The sequence below is a fragment of the Tachypleus tridentatus genome, chromosome 10 (assembly GCF_004210375.1).
Source record: "Tachypleus tridentatus isolate NWPU-2018 chromosome 10, ASM421037v1, whole genome shotgun sequence".
Lineage (NCBI taxonomy): Eukaryota > Metazoa > Arthropoda > Merostomata > Xiphosura > Limulidae > Tachypleus > Tachypleus tridentatus.
In genome coordinates, this window is record NC_134834.1 from 78,222,656 (window position 1) to 78,245,788 (window position 23,133).

At 34.1% G+C, this 23,133-nt stretch overlaps 1 long non-coding RNA gene across 1 annotated transcript; it reads left to right on the plus strand.

Annotated features, from left to right (window-relative positions):
- Positions 1 to 2,545: 2,545 nt before the first annotated feature.
- On the plus strand, positions 2,546 to 22,038 carry LOC143229650 (uncharacterized). The gene is made up of 3 exons (XR_013015977.1): positions 2,546 to 7,288; positions 9,229 to 9,319; positions 20,014 to 22,038. It is a non-coding gene; the product is annotated as an uncharacterized LOC143229650 (long non-coding RNA).
- Positions 22,039 to 23,133: the final 1,095 nt, after the last annotated feature.

Below are 23,133 nucleotides of genomic sequence, written 5' to 3' on the forward strand. Positions count from 1 at the left end.
ATATTCATAACTGCTGCTCACATTCAAAATCCTGTTCCTTTATTATCTTCATTATTTCATTTGTTTTTAATGAGTTTTCTTTGTTTTTAAGTGCAAGCTACAAAGTAGGCTACCTGGGTATAAAACCTCGATTTCTAACCTTGTAAACCAGTAAGCTCACACCAAGCTATTTTTAAAGAACTCTAAATATCTTTCAGACAAGTGTGAAGTGATAGCTCAAAGTTTGGAATTTGTGAACCTCAGGCTAATATTTTGCCAAATATTGCATTTTTCACATTATAAAATTGTATCACAAATAAAGAGATTGAAAATTTTCAGCATGAGCACTATGCTAATAATATGTGTTTATTTAAATTTGTATGATTTGCAACATTGTATTTCTATGTTTGTTTGAAACACTCACAATTCTACTAATATATTTAACTAACTATATTTATTCCATCTTCTCTATAATAAAGTTACAACAATAGAAAAATGTTATTTTTAATTTATCAAAATTTATAAGAAATTTAATTTTCACCAGTGTATTCTTAAATTTACATTCAGACTATAAAAAGTCATGATATTTTAATCAGATGTGATTTTCATCAGTATTTTAATATTGTAACTAGACCAAATTATGTATTAAATTTGTAAATATATATAAATGTATGTAAAAAAGTTGAATGAAGTGTAAACTGTAAATATATCATACATTAACCAGCACCCTATCATTGTATTAACAAAATAAATGGAAAACAATTTGCATGTTTTACAAAGTAATGAAACTAATTGGTAGTAAATCCACATTGATGTTGGATTTTCATAGCTCTTAAAAAACATATAGACTGACTGTTAGATATAAATTATTTTTTCAGTTTAACTTGGATACCAGTGTTAAATTTAGTAATATTTAGAAGCAGTAGTTTATTGCAGGTTTATTTATGTCGCTGTGTATGAATCATGTGTCATGTAATTCAGTTGTGAATAGGCACTTTTTGTATTATTGTCTCATAATACTTCATACTGTGTAGAATGTCTTAGGCATCAGTAATGCTATATAATTACATGTATAAAATTTAGAGTTTTAGATAGTAAAGTATAGATATTTAATTAGACAGATATATACTGCATGATTGTAACTTTAGCCATAAAGAGTATATACTGGCAAGTTTAAAGTGAAATTACCGCAGAGTGTATTGTAGTAACAAAGTAGAGAATAGTAGTTCATGTTGTCAGTTGTGTTATAAAGTCATTGAATCAATCTGTGTGTACATTGTCAAAAAGAGACTATTATTTAAAGCTATGGATACAACTGGTAATTAACTGTGTAACGAATATTTGTTTTATTTTTTTAAACTAATTGGAATTTGTGCTGTTTGTTTATTGTTGAAATTTATCACCATTAAGTCGCAGATACCTGCTGTAAAGAATCCACCCCGTCACATAAAAACTTAAGAATGGTACGTCCTTGTGGTTAGATGAAAACCAGTCCCTGAAAGTTCTTGCCTTTTCGGCTGTGGAGATGTTATAATGTAATGGTAAATTCTACTGTTTTTGTTTGTTTTTTATGGTAAAGAGTAATGCAAGGGTTTGCAGTGTGTGTGGTGTTGGCTAGGTGCCTTCCCTCTAGTCTTCCACTTCAATATTCTGAATGACTAGTAGAAATATCTCTCTAGTAGCTTTAAGCAAAATTCAAAAAAAAAAAAAAGCAAAATAGACTATATTTTATATAATGTGACAAAATACAAACGTTGCTACTTCTTGCGATACCATTGTATACTATTTTAATAAGCTGCTAATGTCTGATTTGAAATTTGTTTTGCACTGGGATCTTTAACTTGCTTTTGTATGTTATTTTACACATATAGTGATTGTCTAGTTACAGTCTCATGTAAGAGGATATTTAGCACAGACCCTCCTCCCTCAGCAATTTGGCAATCCAATTGCACGTGTTTTGTCAGTGTGCAGTGTATGTATCAAAGTGCTGTCCTATTTTCGGACCATAGGGAGAGACAACTGATATTTGTGTGTGTGTTTAGTTATTTATTGAGGGAATAATATGTACACTATGTAACAAATTTTTTACTTGTTTCTGGGCAGAAGGTGTTATTTCTCAATTGCTTATGCCTAAAGTAAATGGAAAAGACCTATTTTTCTCTTCAAACTTTGCTTTTGTGACCTGGGAGCGTATAACGAAAACATGGTGGCAGACTATATTTGGGGGCTGATACGTGAAAGTGATTTATAATACAGCCGTAAATCTCGAAAAACTACTCACTTCTAAACATTTTTGTATAGCTTTAGTATAAATACATGTAAATCTTGATTCATGTGTTGTTTTATTCAGACCTTATGTAAATGAAAATGTGCAAATTTGCCAGTTTTTACATAGAAAATAGGTTAATTTCTAAATTTCATTATCCAGGTCACAAAAGCAAAGTTTGAAGGGAATAATGGTCATTTTCTGTACTTTTGCGACATAAGCAACTAAAAAATAACACATACTATCCAGGAACAAAATTTGTGTTACATAGTGTAATGTTACAAACTCATTAATGTAAAACGTAAAAATGTTTATAAGAATAACTGAATAGGAATGAACAGTATGTTTGTTTCATATATCTGTCTACTCTAAGTATATCAGAGACAACCAAATGGTTCTTAGTCTTTTTAACACTCGCATACCTACAGAAAACAAAGCTTGCTTACGATCCTGGAAATGTGTCCTTTTTGTCGGTGAGTCCCTGCTACACGCTGTTCAACAGCTTGAACCCTATAAGAAAAAAAGGATATAAAAAGCCATTTCGAGTACAACATCAAAAACTAGTTATATAATTGTACAAATTAGATAAATCGGTCCAAGTTAAATATTTTACTCTCCAAATAACTCGAAATAGGGCATAATTACAAGGTTTATTGAAAATTAAACAACAATTGCAATATTTTGAACTAATAGTAGTAAAATAAAGCTATGAAGATGCTTCTTACGTTTTTAGCTTGTTATGGTGTAATTTAATATGTATTTTCAAGGACTAAATTTTGGTATTTTGGTTCTAACACTTGTCCCATTTGCCATTTGTACAGAGTTTAATGTCTTCTTAACAGTTAATGTATAGGTATATTAATTGACTGTCCAGAATACCTACCAACACTGTACAGGTGTTGAGTACATTATATAGAACCGTTTTGGAACCTTACCCTGCCGTTACAATCTGGTCATGCTCAATGTAATGACTTTCCATTAAGACAATGGCCCCGTAGCATTGTTTCCATTGAAAAGGAATCGCCGTAAGACTCGTGTTCAAAACACTTTTGCAACTTTTAAACCTTCTATAAGCCATATAATTTATGAAGGCATTGGTTTCCCAGTGCTTGTATCTTTAATCTGGACACACAAAAATCAATGCTTCCTGGTAGTAAGTCTAAAGACTTGTAAGGTTAGAATCTGGATTTGAATACTCGTAGTTGACACAACACAAATAGCTCATTGTGTAGCTTTATTTTTCACCATAAACAGAAATCAATAGGCACTGCATCCAGCGTCTTGGCTGGTATCTATCTTAACGCTCATTTGATTTCTCAGCTGCATGTTGTATGTAATAGTTGAATGGATATGTCATACAAGCAACATAAGTACACATGACTCGTGTCACTGTTTGTGTAATGTTGCTTAGGGCACTTGGATGGCTTTTGCCACTACCATTAGTGTTTGTGGGGCTGAGCACAGGTAAGTGGTTAGCATGGATTGCGGAGCTGAGGTACTGAGAGTAATATCCTACTGCCACCAAGAAGAAATCACGTTCCACGCACGTTAAAATAAAAATGTCAACCACTACAATGTTATTGATAAGTGTATTTTAAGAGCTTGCAGTGCGTTGTGTTGACAAGCTGCCCTCCCTCAGAAGTTTTCATGCGTTGTGTTGACAAGCTGCCTTCCTTCAGAAGTTTTCATGCGTTGTGTTGACAAGCTGCCTTCCTTCAGAAGTTTTCATGCGTTGTGTTGACAAGCTGCCTTCCTTCAGAAGTTTTCATGCGTTGTGTTGACAAGCTGCCTTCCCCCAGAAGTTTTCATGCGTTGTGTTGACTAGCTGCCTTCCCTCAGAAGTTTTCAAACTGTGTCATCAGGGGGTCTCCACAAAGATGGTATTTGTTTTGTTTTTCAACTACTGGGTTAACCTCTCAAGGACGATGTTTATTGCTTAAATAACATGAATATTTTTGTATATTTATTTAAAATGCTGCATTAACAATATTGCTACAAACTTTCTCACTTTCATCTAGATTGTGATTTGAGAATAGGTTAAGTGTTGCAAATCTGTGACAGAGTTTATGAAACATGAAAGTACTAAGGCTTCTTTGTGGTTGGAAACTGCTGCTTTAAATTTAGGGATTGCCCTCTAGTACCTTTTAGTGAAATTTAACAACGAACAAAATTACCAAAAATTACACTGCAACAAAATATGTTTTTCCGCTGCTAAAAGAATGCAACTTTTTCTGAGTAATTTGACGGTGGTGATTCTAAAAAATGTTGAAATATACTGACAACCTCTAGTTTTCGAATTACAGTAGGTGCATTCATAGTATTCTTTTAACTTGAATGTAACTTTCTTTAGTTAATTAGTCATTGAAAGTTGTATTTTAAAATGTTTAAAAACTATATGTAATAGCAATATCAGTTTTAAAAGCAATGAGCACAATAAGGCTATATAATATATTCAAACTATGTTCAAAACTTTCATCATGGTATTACTTTTTGTTACAAAATACCTGCTTGACTTGTTGCGCCTATTGTGTATGTTCTTAGTTTCACGTTGTAAAAACGAACAGTAATCTCCCATCATTGCATAATTTTATCAACCTTGATATCAAGCCAGGTGGTTAAGGCACTCGACTCATAATTCGAGGGTCGTGGGTTCGAATCCCCGTCGCACCAAACATGCTCGCCCTTTCAGCCGTGGGGGCGTTATAATGTGATGGTCAATCCAACTATTCGTTGGTGAAAGCGTAGTCCAAGAGTTGGCGGTGGATGATGATGACTAACTACCTTCCCTCTAATCTTACACGCCTAAATTAGGGACGGCTAGTACAGATAGTTCTCGTGTAGCTTTGCGCGAAATTAAAAAAAAACAAACAAACCTTATTGTTATTATTAAAAAATATTATATTTACGTAACTTAACGTTAAATACATTCATAGATAGCGCTTTGTACACATACTAAAAACAAAAAATTTAATATTTTCTATGAAACATCACACACACAATGTGAGAGAGAAGCACGCAAACGTCTTGGATAGTTCACAGTGTTTACTAGCACTTTTTATGGAGGAATGGAAAGAAAGAAGTAATTACTTCTGCAATACTCTATACAAACTTAGCTAAGTTTCCACTCCAACAGCCACCGTAAGGGTGAAATGAAGAGCAATTTTGGGGTTACACCTGCTTCTTACTTTGACCCGTGACCTTTCAACTTCGGGCTATAAGATAATTCTGCATACCATGTAGAAAGATATTAAGAGCGACATGTTGAAAGTAACGGAAAGCATCCGTTCAGCCACTACTTTTCACCTATTCGAACAAAGCCAGTCTGATTGTTGCAGACTGTGTGCCATATTTTAAGTGTATATATTTATATCTACACATATTTCTTAAAGCTTGCATAAAACCTTTGGTAAAGTAATAATGAATACTGTAATAATATGTTACAAATAAATTGTGTGAAAGTTAGGATGTTTGTGTTGTTTATAATAGCACCCCTCACACACACACACTTTTTAAAAGTCCATAACCCTCACAAAGGATAGATACCTCAGTTGTATCTTGTATTTAGTAAGTTGGACAAACCTCATGAAATACTATTGGAATTACGGTTGAAAACTAGTTATTTTAGTTAGGATGCTCAAGTTACATTTTAATGATTTTTTTATTAATTGTATTTATTTATTTTTTATATTAAGTAGTTGTAGTTATTGTAGATGAACTTCATTAATGCATAATGTCTTTTGCATTATAATCTAGTTGCTTATTTTTAATAAGTTATAATTAAATTAGAAGCCCTACTATGTATTAATTTGTATTCAAGGCGTATTTTGTGGTCAAGAACTTTCTCAGTTTTTGAAAATAAGTTTCGTGTTACATCAGAGAAATATTCGTGGAAACACATAGATGGGCAGGCAATCGGCGATCTTTTCCGTAAGTAGGAAAACATCACAACTGTATGCAATGACAGAATATTTCAGAAAGGCTTTAAGTTTTAATTTTCCTTAAACTACTTGTGCTAATACGATAAAAGGTGGCATATTTTAAACACATATTAATAAGTAAAAAAATTATTAATTTGCAAGTATTGCCATTGTTATGAAATCAAAAATTTGTAAAACTAGAGACTGACTCTTGAAAATTACGAGTAAACGGAAATTACTTCGTCTACTAGTGTTGTAGAATAAAAGTAAATTATCGTAACTGTATGTACCGAATTACTTGTACTTGAAAGATCGTACATTCTGTAATACTGTAAGAGCCATATCTTTTAGACACACAATAACGACTGTTTGTTTATTATGGCTGTAAACAACAAGCATCAAGAGGATAACGTAAAATTTGTTTATTTGTAACTGCTCACAAAGTTACATAATGATCTATCTGTGCTCTTCTCACCACAGGTATTAAAACCCCAATTCTACCGATGTAAGTTCGCAGACATTCTGCTGTGCCACTGGGAAGGAGGAGGCAATAATCTAAGTCACAATTCATAAATTTTGAGACTAAGAAATTAACCGATGAGTCATTGGTTGTCTAGATTAAGAATACAAATCCTCCAGGATTTGTCAGGCGTTTTCTGGAATCGCATATATTCTCCAAGCTCCCGGAATGCTTGCCAATTTTCCTGGATCCATCAAAAAAAGTTATTTAAAAATAAAGCTACAAATTTTTTGCTGCTTCCAAGTTACCATACCGAATTACGATGTGCTCGCGAGTATACGTCGTGAAGAATTTTTTTTTCATTATATTGCTTAATCTAGCCTAATAAGTTTCTGATTTATTATTATAAAAGTAACTCGATGTAAAATGATCAGAAACGTCCTATATTTTGTAAATTGACATTATTTTCTGTCACGTTTTATATTGTATTATTTAAAACCAATAGGAAGCGAAATTTTTAATTTATCAAATGACGTGTTATATTACCTTGATTTATGCGCAGAGAATTGTCTGTGTCGCCTCCATCGCAATTTTTTCTCGCCTTAAATATAGGACGTAACAAGTAATTGTGGCACTTATCTCCCGGAATGGTACTGGGAAAGATAGGTAAGCCTTGTCTAAATAGATCTAAAAATATTTTTTTATTATTAATTATTAGTTCCTAGTTTGTTGTCCTGATTATATAAACTTTACATTAATTAATTTGAATAACTAAACGTATGAAAATATAGAAGTAAAATCATTATTATAAGAAGACATTTATTCATGATTTCTACATAATATTGTTACGTGTAATTAAAAGTTTATTGAAGGTGGAAAAGGGAAACTTTACCGAATAAAAGTGAGAAAAAAAAAATTCTATCTGAAATAAATGTAGACATAAACAATACACACATTGTGCTAAGTCACAAAACAGCTTTGATACCTCATTTTCCTAATTTAAAATCGTTTTTCCAAAACCATTTTCAGTTGTCTTACCAACTAGGCTTGCCAGTTTTTTCTAAAATAAAAATTGCAACTTTAAATTTATTAACAAGTTAAAAAAGTGTGTGTGTGTGCTTTATTATAGCAAAGCCACATCGGGCTATCTGCTGAGCCCACCGAGGTGTATCGAACCCCTGATTTAAGTGTTAGTTAGAAAAAAGGTCCTGCTGAAAGGTTTGAAAATTTTGTACATGTTTGACAAGAGTAGCTCGCCACAAAATGATGTGATAATTATATAGACGACTAACTTTTTCCAGTATTAGTATTAATTTTTTTACCCAACAGAGTAAAATACCTGGCGAAGGAAGTGTGTGTGTTTTTCTTATAGCAAAGCCACATCGGGTTATCTGCTGAGCCCACAGAGGGGAATCGAACCCCTGATTGTAAATCCATAGACATACCGCTGTACTAGCGGAGGGCTGGCGAAGGAAACGCTTTCATGAGACCTAAAGTTGTTTAATACAAAAACAGTATATAGACAACAAAGTAACGTGAAATACTTTCAAAAGTATTATCTTTGATTCTAAAGATACACGAAAGAAAAGCAAAAATACGTGCTGTCTCCTTAAAATAAGTATATGAGACTTAAAAAATGAGACATTACATATAATGCGTGTTCAATTGAAATGCCAAACGTTTTCTTTTTTTGTGGCCCAGCATGGCGAGGTGGTTAGGGCGCTCGACTTTCCATCATATCAAAGATACTCGCCCTTTCATCTGTGGGGACGTTATAATGTTCGGTCACTCCTTCTATTTGTTGGTAAAAGAGTAGCCCAACCAAGAGTTGGCGGTGGGTGGTGATGACTAGCTGCCTTCACTCTAGTCTTATACTGCTAAGTTGGGGATAGCTAGCACAGATAGCCCTCGAGTAGCTTTGCGCGAAATTCAAAATAACAAATAATAACAAGTAACCTATTGGTAAACTGTACTTCCATTCTGTGATGAAAGAGTATAGCGTCTAAACTCGTAGATTCTTAAACCTGATTTTCAATTATTCGCTGTTAGTCCAGCAGCGATCAGTGGGGCATTGCTTAGCGAATATGGCTCTTAACTCGCAATCTGGTGGGCGTGACTTCCGGTCACAGAACAAATTTACCTTTGAGCCTTGGAGGCGTTATAATATTAAAACTAAACCTTATGTTCGCTAAAAAAAATAGAAGTCGGGGAGTTGGTTATCATGACTAAATTAAGGGAATTTGAAACAAAGCAGAGATCTGTGAATTGATCAGAACTGTGACACTTTCTCAAACTGAAAGAGTATTCGTAACTACGACCCCCCCCAGTGGCATGTCTGCGGTCTTATATCTCTAGAAACCGGGTTTGGATACCCGTGATGGGCAAATTAAAAGTTCCAAGTGGCACGGAGGCATATCTGTGGATTCACACTGTTAGAAACCGGGTTTTAATATCCGTAATGAGCAGAGCATAGATAGTCAATTGTGTAGGTTGTGTAGAGTTCCATACAGTCAATTGAGTAATAAAATAAAAGTGATTGATTATTTAATAACTTGTTTTTATTTACTAAATACAGATTATTGTTTAGTTTAAATCCTATGTTTCAGCTTTTAATCTTCTGATGGTTTCTGGAAAGGCCAAGGTTGATTCGATCCTGGGTTTTTTTCTCATAAATACTGGTGTATTATCCACACGTCCGTAAGTAGATGTTTCTAGTGTTTATTTTTGTCCAAACCTGACAGATGGTTTTGTAAGTGCAGTTCAGAAAATTGAAAAATAAACATAGCATTATTTAAAACATGTATTAAAATATATATATTTATATGCGTTTAGGTTTAGCTAAATAGTGTTTTAATAAGAAAACCACAATACCTAAGAAATTACTTAAACAGGATATCATGCATACCTATTTTATTTTAAACTTCCTTAATGTAGTTTTATGCTAAATCATCTTAGGGTGAAAATGCACATAATATTCATACATATATATATATATATATATATATATATATATATGTGTGTGTGTGTGTGTGTGTGTGTGTGTAGACATAGCCTTTACAGTTACCAATGCTCTATTGTTAATATCACAGATCCCACGAATTGTTAACCATCCAGTGTAGTTTTGTTTAACATCAGTATTAAGTTTGACTTAATCCTCAGTCATAATAATGACCACATGTTTATCGTATATTACACAAAGTTAGAATGCATCCATACTCTAAACAAACACTATTAAAATGATTGATGTTGAAAGTTAATTCAACAGTCGTTTGTTTGTGGTATGGAAGAAGACTGCGCTTTTCAACATAAATTATCATTCTCTTTTAAATGCCATACAGCCAGCATATCACGGCTGCTTTCTTATGGAATACCTTCCATTCTATTTAAAATGATAAGCACGTGAAACATATTCAAGCTTTCTGTAAACAATATGTTTAAATATTATCAAAAGTTGCAGTGTATACTGATGAGATTTATACACACTTTTGACGATATACTACACTTTATAAGTGTTTAGGATATTTTCAAGAGTTTCAAGGTAATTCTTTGCTGTGTTCATTAAAGTATTAAACAGAATATGCAAAATGATTCCCAATTTTTATAAAAATGTCAGTGTTAATTAACTATATTGAACTAATGTTTTATTGAAAGTCCTTAGTTGTATATTAAACCATTATTTTATTGATAATCTTTAACTATATATTAAGCTAATATTTTATTCAAAGTTCCGTTAACAAATGACCCCCCAGTGGCACAGTGGTATGTCTCCGGACTTATAGAAAGTGTGTTTCGACACAAAGCACAAATAGTTGTTTGTGTAGCTTTGCGATTAATAATAATAAAATCAAATCGTTAGCAAATAACTCTGTGCAACGTTAAATTTTCTTACAATCTACAGTTTCGCTTCAAGAATAAATCTGGTGGATACTTGTTTACAACCGAATAAAACATTTTTGAACTAAGAGTGAATTACATGTATTTCTGTAAGTCTAAGTAATAAAACCTACAAATTGTAGACCAAATGGCCAGTGTTTCAGATTATAATGTTTTCATTGAAAGCTTAAATATTTAACTAAGGAATCATTTAAAAAATAAATTTGCTCTTAAAAAAACTGTTTGTCTCAGTTTAAAAAAACAATTTAAAATATAATTAAATCATATAACTAATACAGTTTCTGATAACAAGTATTTTGGCTTGGCATGGCCAAGCGCATTAAGGCGTGCGACTTGTAATCTGAGGATCGCAGGTTCGCATTCCCGTCGCGCCAAACATGCTCGCTCTTTCAGTCGTGGGGGCGTTATAATGTGACGATCAATTCCACTATTTGTTGGTAAAATAGTAGCCCAAGAGTTGGCGGTGGGTGGTGATGACTAGCTGCCTTCCCTCTAGTCTTACACTGCTAAATTAGGTACGGCTAGCACAGATAGCCCTCGAGTAGCTTTGTGCGAAATTCAAAAAACAAACAAGACAAGTATTTTTTTCACTAATAACTGTTAACGAGTATTGCCAAAAACACTGTGAACAAACTTGCACTTTTGTATTGATAAATGGTTTCTTAGAGCCAATTGTAAGGATGATGGTTACTTCAGTTCCTGCTGTGTAAAATTTGTTGAAAGTTTAACATCAAGTGATTTAACATTTGTAACAAAACCACAGAAAACTGTTTTGAAAAAAAACTTAGTGGAACTAAAGCATGTAAAAATTGCCGTTGCTTGACTCGGAATTTAATATCCATTTGGTACTTTTACAAAATGTTATTTTCAGTTTTTGGTTTTGGAAATTTGCTCAATGCTACATTCATGCAACACTCACTTTCAATATTGATATATATTTATCAGTTTATTAGTAGTAAGCTCACGTAAAAAGTGGTCTTCACAAAGAATGTGTTTTGTAGAATTAACCAACAATAGAACACAGAAGTCATCAATGACATCAACTAGAGCCATCTTTATGTTAGGCAGATAAAGACATCTTGTATCTTGTAGAACAGACCATAAAATAATTAAAACTCTGGTAGGAGGGGTTTCACTCTGGTAGTACGAGAATTGCTTTTTCCACTGACCTTTAGTTCGTGTATTCTCATGAGTTACAAACCGTCACATTTTGCTTGGCATTGTTTGGATATGACTTGGTACAGGTCTCTTGCTGAGTGATTTTGTTTCTAAACTGGTTTTTGTTCCTTTGTTTCCAATATAAAGAAAATCCTAATTTCGAAATTCTAAATCCCTGATCTGAACACAAATATTTTACGTTTATGAATATTTTGTATCGGGAAGGATTGTTCCATATTTCACCCCAAAAGTCATACATCTTTTGTGGCATCATATTACTTACAAAATGACAAAGAATGTCAAAATGTAGGTTTGGTACACGCCACTTCACCGCAATCTCAGAGTTGTTGATTGAAAATCTTTTTGATACAATATACTCGAGCTTCTGTATTTGTACAAATATATGGAGAATATATAACAATATTGTCACCACTTTATCCTTTTAAATGACTAAGTTATCTTAATAAATATGAATTCGGCAAGAAAATTATACTACGCCCGGTATATCCTTCAATGTGTCACTTGTGACAGAGTTAGGCTGTTTCAGGTAATTCTATTTCTCATCAATAATCACGGAGGAGGTAAATCGAAAAACAAGACTGGGTCTCTCGAAGTTGCGGTTTGTAAATTAAACGTACAATGTTATTGTTTACTCACCACAGTGAACTTGTATTTGTATTTGAAGGGTATGTATGGTTTAATGCTATTTATTTACTCTTTAAATTATTCGTTAACCGCTACTTCTTCTCGTTTCTTTTGTCATAATACAATGAAGATCAATTTGACTGGAATTTCATCCACACCGTGTAAGAAACTGCGACAGAACGATACTCCCATTACACTGGTTATTCGTCGACTTTCATGGCTCCTAGAATGTTTCGTGAATGAATGGAATGATAATTCACCTGGATCATCCAATCTACATCTTTGCCTTCAGTGTTTGTTACTTTATGCTCATAATTAAGTAAAATTGGCCATTTTCAAAGTAGTTACTTTCCCAACCTAATTCAGAGTAGTTAACATCCCTACTTTCTTTATGAATAAGTTTTTGGTTTTTCTTTTTGTTTCTTCTCCACTTCGATCCTCTTGGATGTAAGGACATATAATTTCAAAGACAAGCTCACAGTGGTTCATGTGTTTTGCAGCAAGCTATTACATTGTATGTTACATGAAAGAAAACATTGTTATCAGAATTTCATATACCTTGAGAAACATATTCACTATAACAAAGTACTGTCGTTTGTTTGATAGCCATTACATATTTCCATCAATACTTTTGTTTCATACTCTGCTTTAAATTTTGCATCGTATAGACATTTTGGAACTCAAAAACACCAACAGAACAGTACTTCTGTTAACCCCAGAGCTAATTAATTTTACCAGTGATGAGTTTTGTGAATAACAGCTAAAACAAAACAACTGGTCATTCATTTAGCTTTTGCTTGTAATAATCATCTAATCTTTTGGTCACTTGATACTTTTTGAATGCTGTTCTCAACCTGCACACTGGAAATTATTCTCAGAATGAGCTTGAAAGAGTAGGCACTTACCTTAGCAATTTAATCTCATGCATAATAGTTGGATGGTTTGCGCTATGAGCTGTTATGGACAACAGGTCCACAGGTTACCATAGGGAAGAAATCTATAACTGTTTTTGGAATTTTAAAACTACGTATTTTAATTGTAAAAATTATCTTTTAATAAGACACCAGCATCCAATTGGTAAGCATGGCTCGAGCTTGTCTGTGTGCTTTATTTAATAGTATTGCACTATTCAATGAACAAAGCTGACTTATTAAAATTTAATTTTATGAAGTAGAATATGCAATTTAGAAATGGTCATAAATATATTCTACTGATAGGTCAAATGATGTACATGAGATTTAACCTTCCTAATTACATGTAGGATTACTAGCAGTCAGAGTAGCGCATGAACAGAATAGTATTATTGTTTAAAGTGCATGATACTATGTTTTACATTTCTAGAGAGAAACAGTTCTTCTAAGTTATGCACATACAAGGTTCTCTCTCCAGTAAAAGTGTTCTCCTTTATAAATGCGCTCATATTTTGTTGTTTTTATGAAATTAATAAAGATTATATGATCTTATTACACGTGGTGTTTAGTCTTTTCTATCTTCCACGTTCGGTTAAAGTCAGAAATCAAGATTTGTTCCATTTAACTAATTTTTTTCGGGGCCTCTTATTCTGTAGAACCAACCTGATTACTCTTAAGGGAAATCAGTGCACCTGAAAATACCACAGTTGCTTATTCTTGGCCAGAAAATGCTTTTAATTTATCAGCCGTTTTAACCTTCACTGGTGAAAATACCACAAAGTATTGTGGTGTAGCTTCACTGGTTACCAATGCAGTCTCAGCCCATGCCTGGTCTGGTATGGCCTGGTGGTTAGGGTGTAATCTGAGGGTTGTGGATTCGAATCCCCGTTATACCAAACATACTCACACTTTCAGCCGTGGGGACGTTATAATGTGACGGTCAATCCCACTATTCGTTGGTAAAAGAGTAGCCCAAGAGTTGGCGGTGGATGGTGATGACTAGCTGCCTTCCCTCTAGTCTTACACTGCTAAATTAGGGACGGCTAGCACAGATAGCCCTCGAATAGCTTTGTGCGAAATTTCAAAAACAAACAAACTCTATTCTTACACTGCTAAATTAGGGACGGCTAGCGCAAATAACCCTCGTGTAGCTTTACGCGAAATTAAAAACAAACAAACAAAAAAGCTCATGCCTAGTTACCAAGAATGCGTCGCCACCATTGTAACAACTTGAGTCAAGCAGACAGTATGCTTGAGTTTGCTTTGATTGTGGGCTGGGTGAACGCTAAAGCAAAAGCTGCCCTTAACCCCTCTTTTGAAAGCTTAAACTGCTTGTTTCTACCAAACAGTTGGAGAACTTAGTTATTTATGATTTAAAATATGAAGAGATTCCACGGGAAAACTTAGCTAAACATATTTCTGTTGATTATAGTGAATTTTCTTCAACAAGTTCAAGAAAAAGCTGCTGAACGAACCTCTGTGGCACCATAGTGGTATCAGGAACACTTCTTTTCTAACTAAGACTATTGTTATGATGACATAGTATGAAGTGATTAAGTTGAACCAGTAGCTCCACAATGATCTCAAGGGTCCATTATAGTAGCCACCAAAGCATTGTGATGTTGCTACCATGAGATAAGAGAATGTTCCAGGTTCAATTTCCATAGATTCACCAGCTACACAGCAAAAGTGATCCTAAAGATGTCTAGAGCATGATAAACAGATTCTCTGTTTTAACTGTGGTTTACCATATCACCAGATGTGAGATTGTTCATATTGTGTCATAAGATTGGATCAGTGGATGAAAATTCTACTTCAGCCAATGCTACAAAAAATTCAAGGTGGCTGACAGTAACTTTAAAAGTAGTCAGTTTTACATTTGGTCTAACTACAATTTTGGACAAGTAACGTTTTTTACCCAGAGCTGTGATGGCTGCTTCACGTGACCATAGACTAGGTGTTACCTGTTATGTGCATATGACGTAAGGGTACATGAACATGAGGTTGAGTTCCTAGTAAGTATTAATAAAGACCATATTGGCTGGATAAGACCACACTAAAAATAAATGATGCATTCTGTGTTTTCTAAATATTGGTACAGAATGTTTGGCTCATCCCTAAACTGAAATATTCATAAGCATATCACTGAGAAAAAGCTGATTCAATAATAAACATTATAAACTCTATGATTTCATTAATGCCATGATACTATATTTTTAGTTCTTGCAACTGAAGCATTTGTAGGTTTTCCAACTGTTTTTATAAAATGAAAGCATAATCTAGTTTTTCGTCATAATGAACTATTTTTGGATGTTGCTGATGTATGATATTGACATTTCCGAAAAAAACATGATTGTTAGGCAAAGCAATTGTGCTAGCTCCATTTATTTATTGTAATTTAAAGCATATTGGGTTAACTGCATAAATATAACGATGGATTAATTTCTGAAGTTTAGCCTAATTTTACTAAATTCGATTATATTGAACTTGATCCAGAAAGAAACATGATGTTATGAACAAACAAGCTACAACATATTCACTATTGGAAGCATTTGTTATTACTTACCACTGAGTATTTTATTTTCCTACAATTGAACTTTTCAGTGAGTCTGACCCTTATCATGTACCAGCGAACATTGATGAAAACCTCCTACTAACTGTCCACGATTCTGAGAAGTTCATGAGGATGCCTATTATTTTGGACAAACGTTTGATTATACACCTCAACGATAAATATTGATACAGAAAAGTTTTTTTTTAATTTCAATGATATCTTATTTAAAAGGAAGAAAGTTATATTCTGATATCACCATCACAGCAACATGGTGAGAGATAACAAAAAAAAAAAAAATCTGTGTGACGAATTCTTGTTTCCCAGCATCATGTTGGAACATAGTATACAGTTGAGCATAGGTGCAGTATTAGCCTTGGGATACTGCATTAGTCACAAGTATCAAGAAAGAGATTGGAAGCTCATGAAGTAGCGGAAAACTAAGCATTGAAGCACTTACTCAGCAGATGGAAAGGTATGTATATGAACTCTTCCACTTGTTGAACAGTATAGTTTTCATGTATTGGGGAATTATCAGTAACGCATGTTCTTCCTTTATAAAGCCTTGCAACGTGAGCTGAAATGTTATTTTTCGTGGGGTGAGGGCAGCTGCATGGCTTAATATTTTGTTTTTGTTCTTTGGAAACTTTGACATTAAGGAAATCTTGGGAATGGGATGTTGAAAGGATGCAACTGTTAATCTAGCAGATTAATTCGACTCCCAGTCTAAAACCTTGACTCGTGACGCATAGAAAGTTAAAAAATGAGACCTGGTGGTTGTCACCCTTTTCCGTTTTGAATTGAAGTGTCAGTGACATCTCAAATTGACATTTTATTGATAACACGTGACACGTCTGTTTTGGGTGTCGCGAAATTTGCATATTTATTCGTGAAAAGAGACCAATGAAAGACTACAAAGGTTCGATCAAATTATCGAACTTGTTTTTTGCAGACACCTCTCAAAATTTCTTCAAAATGATGCTGTTTGAATGTGAATGACCTCGTATTGTTCCATTCCTGTTTAGTAGTAGCTTACCTTTTTTTTTTGTAGATTTTACTTGTCAGAGCAAATAATACAACTAATACGCTGTGTCATAGTGTTGTAATCCGGTGATTTTGTTCATCTTTATATTTAGTATTATTTATCTGTATATGTTAATTTGTTTGTTTTGTTTTGTTTTGAATTTCGCGCAAAACTACTCGAGGGCTATCTGCGCTAGCCATCCCTAATTTAGCAGTGTAAGACTAGAGGGAAGGCAGCTAGTCATCACAACCCACCGCCAACTCTTGGGCTACTCTTTTACCAACGAATAGTGGGATTGACCGTCACATTATAACACCCCACGGCTGAAAGGGCGAGCATGTTTGGTGCGACCGGGATTCGAACCCGCGACCCTCGGATTATGAGTCGAACGCCTTAACACGCTTGGCCATGCCGTGTTAATTAAATATACATTTAACTATTATTGAAAATACTTCTAATGACAGGATACGTTTTTAGTAGGTGGTGTGTGTGTGTGTGTGTGTGTGTGTGTGTGTGTGTGTATCTGTTTGTGCCTAAGCGCAAAAACTACACCTTAAGCAATCAGATAACGCCATTAGTATCGAAACCTGGATTTTACCTGAGTGAACCCCTCAGATTGGTCGCTGAGTCACATGAGGGGGGATTTGTGTAATTGTTTTTATATAAAATTTAAATTGTATACAAGATTATCTAAATTACAGTTCAGTTTTAGCCCTCATGATGATTTGAGCTTTAAACTTAATACTGAGCTTTTGTTTATTGTTAAGCACAAACCTACACATTGGACTATTTGTACTCTCCTTACCACGGGTATCAGAATCATATTTTTTTGCGTTAGAAGCCCTCAGACGAACATTGAACGTTTATAAATAAACGTAAGTTTATTTCATATAAGTTTTAGGCTTAATCAGTTGATTATGGAAAGAGCACTTCTGTTTACTTAACTCTGGTAGCTAACTCATAGCATCATAGATATCTGTTTCATGAGTTTAGTGAATTTATATTTAAAGATATGATTATCAAGATAGCTTTTATTTCAGGTCGACTTGTTTAAATCATGTGGATCATGCATCAGTGTATCTAACTTCTGCTAAGGTATTGATCTAACCGGTTTGATATTCTGAGTATAGATGTTTCATGTATTATCTCCTTGTCAAAGTCAACCGACCAGCACGTGTGTTTTCAATTCACTTTCTTCAAGGCGTTAGTTTTTCTTAGACTAAATTTAAGTTATCGAACGTTTGTTTTAGCTTAAGGTTATTTCAGGGATATGTATGATTAATGACTTGTTGCACATCTGGTTTTGTCTTTTCAATTCGTTTTCCCAACTAAATTTGCTATGTTATTGTTATCTACATTTTGAATAACTAATATTAGTTAGGATTATGAACTAACTTAAACCACATTTAACTTTTCAGTTTTCTCATTTTCAAAACTAATGAGTCAGCTAATAGCTAAGATCTCCTTAGGAGATTGCAGTCTCGAGCTCAGGTTCAGACTTCATGCTAAAACAACGTGCATGTTTAGAATATCTTCATTAATTTCATCTTTCAGTATCTAACAATACTTGGCTTAACTTTTTGTCTTTCTCTTTATATATATGTACACATAACGCACACATACACCTGGAATTTGTTAGCTAACCAGGCGTTAATGTTACATTATATAGTTAGAGCCATATCTCTACCTTATCTCAAAAGGTTTAATTTTATGCATTTATATGGCCCGGCATAGCCAGATGGGTTAAGGCGTTCGACTGGTAATCCTAGGGTCGCGGGTTCGAATCCCCGTCGCACCAAACATGCTTGCCCCTTCAGCAATGGGGGCGTTATAAAGTAACGGTCAATGCACCTATTTGTTGGTAAAAGACAGCCCAAGGGTTGGCGGTGGATGGTGATAACTAGCTGCTTTCCTTCTAGCCTTACATTGCTAAATTAGGGACGACTAGCTCAGATAGCCCTTATGTAGCTTTGCGCGAAATTCCAAAACAATCATGCATTTATTTTATCAGTAATTCTCCCACTAAGCCGTAATAAATAGCTATTTAACGAATTAATAAAGCTTTTTAATCACCTAATAATTCTATACTTCACAGTTCGGAATTTTTCCAACATTAATATTTAACTATATACGTATTGTTTCTTCCACCAAATTTGCTTACAAAACGTATGTTTTATTTTCCTTTATAATCTCAGCGATGAGCGGCTTCTGGAAACGTACAATACCCTGAACCACGCTCTCTGTTTACAAAAACAACAAACGTGCAAACCTCGTACCATTTTTAAATTTAATTCTAATATTAATTCATCTTTAAAACCGTTTCTGTTAACAAACGCAGACATTGCTATTATGCTGCAGATAATACGGAAAATATAATATAGAAGTGATATCGAAAAGTAAGGCAAAATATTATAAATCCGAAAATTATTGCATTATGCGTTAATTTCTCTGGTGAATAAATTAATGTTAAATCGTTCACCATGTACTCACATAGGTACCACATGGTCCTTGCTCAGAGATCGATATGTGCTAGTTTTTGTCGATTACTTCACCAAGTGGGCCTAAGCTTGTCTGTTGGTTGACACTTAAACATAGTGATAATGTATTTAATAGTAGAGGGGGAATTTGGAGCACCTGCAGAACTCAGCATGGATGAAGAGAAGCAACATTTATTAAATAGTTGTTTATAGAATTGCGTCAAGTACTGGATGATGAAAATGCGCACTTCTTGAATTGACATCAACTTTAGTTTGGCTGAATGTGTTATTTATACCGTCAAGTGCGTACTTGTGAAGTTTGTGAATTCGAAGTGGTACGACTGGCGTGTTGAGTAATAGAGCAACAGTTGACTGGTTTGTGTCCTAACATGAAACACAGCTCCGAGTGAGTTCAACACATAGTGCACTTTCATTGTTAATTTACTACTGTGATTACAAGATTATGTGAAGTGGTTAATATGCATTAACTAATGTGCGTAAATTTTCAGCTAGGCAGAGGGATCGTAAAGTAATAGAGAGATGTCATTGCTAGAGAGTAAATTCGAGCCTAAAGGCTTTATCTAGCCTGAAGTTTAGGTAAAGCTTTAGAGCGTGCCTATACCAGAAAGGCCCTTATCTTGTTTTACCTTGTATTTTCAGAGCTTAGTCTGATAAATTGTAAACTGTAATGATCATGTGGTATACAAACTTGTGTTTTGTTGAACCTATAGTGTCCTGACTGGATCAGAAATTTGAGGTTAGGATGACTGAGCCAGAAGATACAGAGGGAAGTGTGCTGCATCGTCTTGACCCAACTTATGATAAAGAATATAATGCAAGTATCCTTTGAATGTATATGATGTATGGAGGGTAGTTCAGTTGTGGAACAGCTCAGACGTTCGGAAAATCAGTCAGGATTATTATATCGATTTCCAAATTTGTATCTTTCGGAGTAAAACTCCTCATCAATTAGGGTGACTTAAAGGACTTAGCGATTTTTACTTTGAACTATCAAATTCCATTTTGAGTGAATTTGTAAGTCAGCTTACTCTAGATCCAATCAAACATGTCACTTAGGAAAATCGCTAACTGAAAATAAATGGTAATCTTTACTTTCTGAACCACATGGTGGAATGATGAGGTATTTCATCGGTGCAGACTTCTTAAGATTCAGTTAGAGCAGTTAGAATGTCAACATGAATTTAACAGTTAACACAGCTATGCATGTGGCTCAAAAATGGCGGTACAGTTGCGAATTGCATGTCTTCCGCTGTTGGTAGTCAGTTCATTACTTACTATATTGAAGAGTTTGTGTGTTGTGAAATACACAGAGAAATTATAGAAATAAATTTTCTTGTCCAGTGGTAGGTATTTCTAGAATAATATGCAAATTAGCTTCATGTTTAAGCAGGATCAACCCTATTTAAGCAACTGACGAAATTTTATGAGGAGCACTTAATCAAACAAGTTTAATTAACAATGTGAAATGTTATTTAGCTTTTGGTGCTTACATGAACATGTTGACTCGCATGTGAAGCTAATAAACACTGAATTGACACCATGATGAGGAAGTGGGATATATGGTTTTTCTTTTGCAATGATAATGTCTTTGTATGTAACTGTTAGTGATTAAGACTTTGGTTACATTTAGCATGCTTAGAAGCCATTGGTATCAACTAAACCCTGGTTACACAAAAGTTTGACTTTAGAAGATCTTTGGTAAGAGTAACAAAATTATAATGGAGAGTTTTTGCTTTTCAAAACTAGTCTGAAAATAGTGAAAGTGGAATTTTAGAGACTGGCAAAATGTTAACATGTTTAGGCTCGAGATATAAGGAACTAGCTCGTTAATATTACTGGAGTTATGTTTAAGAACATTTGTTACACGTTATAAGTTTCTACAGAAAATAAAATGTCTATATTGTAAACTGTGATTAAAGTACTTTGGGTAAAGGCACAAAATGAAATTTATTATTTACTTTCGGCCACGAAATATCCTTTGCCCGAATAACGTTCGTGTCCAACTTAAATAGTACACCAAAAGTTGTACATAATTTACAGTTTTAGATAAAAGGAAGAAATTATTTATTGTTGTTTTAAACAAGAACGTAAATGTTTAAAAAATAGAAAATTAAAACTGTATGAAAGAAAGTTTAGCTTGTCACATCTAAAACTGTATGAATGTTTCTTGGGGAAATTATGTAAGGTTCAGCCAGTTTTCAGAAATACGCCTGTTTTGTTTTGTTTTCATCTTAGTAGTGTTAACATTTACGTAGGACAAGTACGAAAATAATATTCAATGATATAATAAAATCACATTTGTTTATTTTTATTCAGTATTTTAAACCAGTGGCCACATTTATTAAAATAATTATTTTCATAGCTTTTTTAATAGTGAAAGGATATTTGAACATTTTTTCACCATGTCTGCATGTAAATTTATTCTGACAAACACAGTAAGATGGTGCCAATAAAGTGCTACTGTTATGACAGAAACTGTCTTAACCAAATGAAACCCAGTACACTTGTTTTCTTTTACTTCCAAAACAAATGCATAAAAGTGAATCTGGAACGCCCTATTAAAATGGTTTAAAAACCAAGAACATAAGGATCGTAACGAACTTTAATTAGTTCAGTATTGAGTTTGACTTATTAATGTATATCAATCAAACTAAATATTTGATGAACTAAGTCAGTATATGAATTAATGAACAAAGATGAGGATTCATTTTTACTGTAAAGTTTGTTTGTGAATTTCACGCAAAGCTACACTAGGGCTATCTGCGGTAGCCGTTCCTAATTTAGCTGTATAGGACTAGAGGGAAAGCAACTAGTGATAACCGCTCACCGCCAATTCTTGGGCTACTCTTTTACCAACAAGTAGTGGGATCGACTGTTACATTATAATGTCCCCACGGCTGAAAGGGCGGGCGTGTTTGGTATGACGGGGATATGAACCCATTACTTTAAAGAGATTATATGCCATGTAGACGCATTTGAACTATTAGAGAAATGAATCAGTAGGACAAGCATCTGTTAGTACTTGTTTCAACATTACAATGTTATCACAATAATACGTACTTATTTAATATACACTAATATGGGCATATACAAGTAAAAATTGTAACAAAAGAAATCAAGATATTAAAAATTTCGCAAAAATTGAACAAGGATATTTTTATTTTAAAGAAAATAATCTTCATTTGACAGTAATTTGCACGTACAAAAATAGTATACGGCATATCAGTGATCGACATCTTCTGTGGACGTCACGTAATACACAGCCTTGACAATCTGACAATGGAAGGTAAATCAGCATGTGATATCTGTTTTGTTTTTTTTTTCCTTCTACACCCAAATCGTTAGCGAATGAAGGACAAATAAAATACCATCTACACATTTAGGTTTCAGGGTCAACGTTAGTGGCGACTTAATAGAGAAGTTATAAAAGAAAAAAGTAATTTTTCTGAATGATTATTTTATCAGTTCCCTATATATTTATCGTGCGCCCTAGTTGGTCCCGTCTGCTATGGGAAGGTAATAAGAAATTAGGAGCCCAGCATGGCCAGGTGGTTAAGGCACTCGACTCGTAATTCGAGGGTCGTGGGTTCGAATCCCCATCGTACCAAACATGATCGCCGTTTCAGCCATGGATGCGTTATAATATGACGGTCAATCCCATTATTCGTTGGTAAAAGAGTAGCCCAAGAGTTGGCGGTGAGTGGTGATGACTAGCTGCCTTCCCTCTAGTCTTACACTGCTAAATTAGGGACAGCTAGCGAAGATAGCCCTCGTGTAGCTATGCGCGAAATTCAAAGCAAACTAAACCAGAAACTGGGAGAGGAACTTCT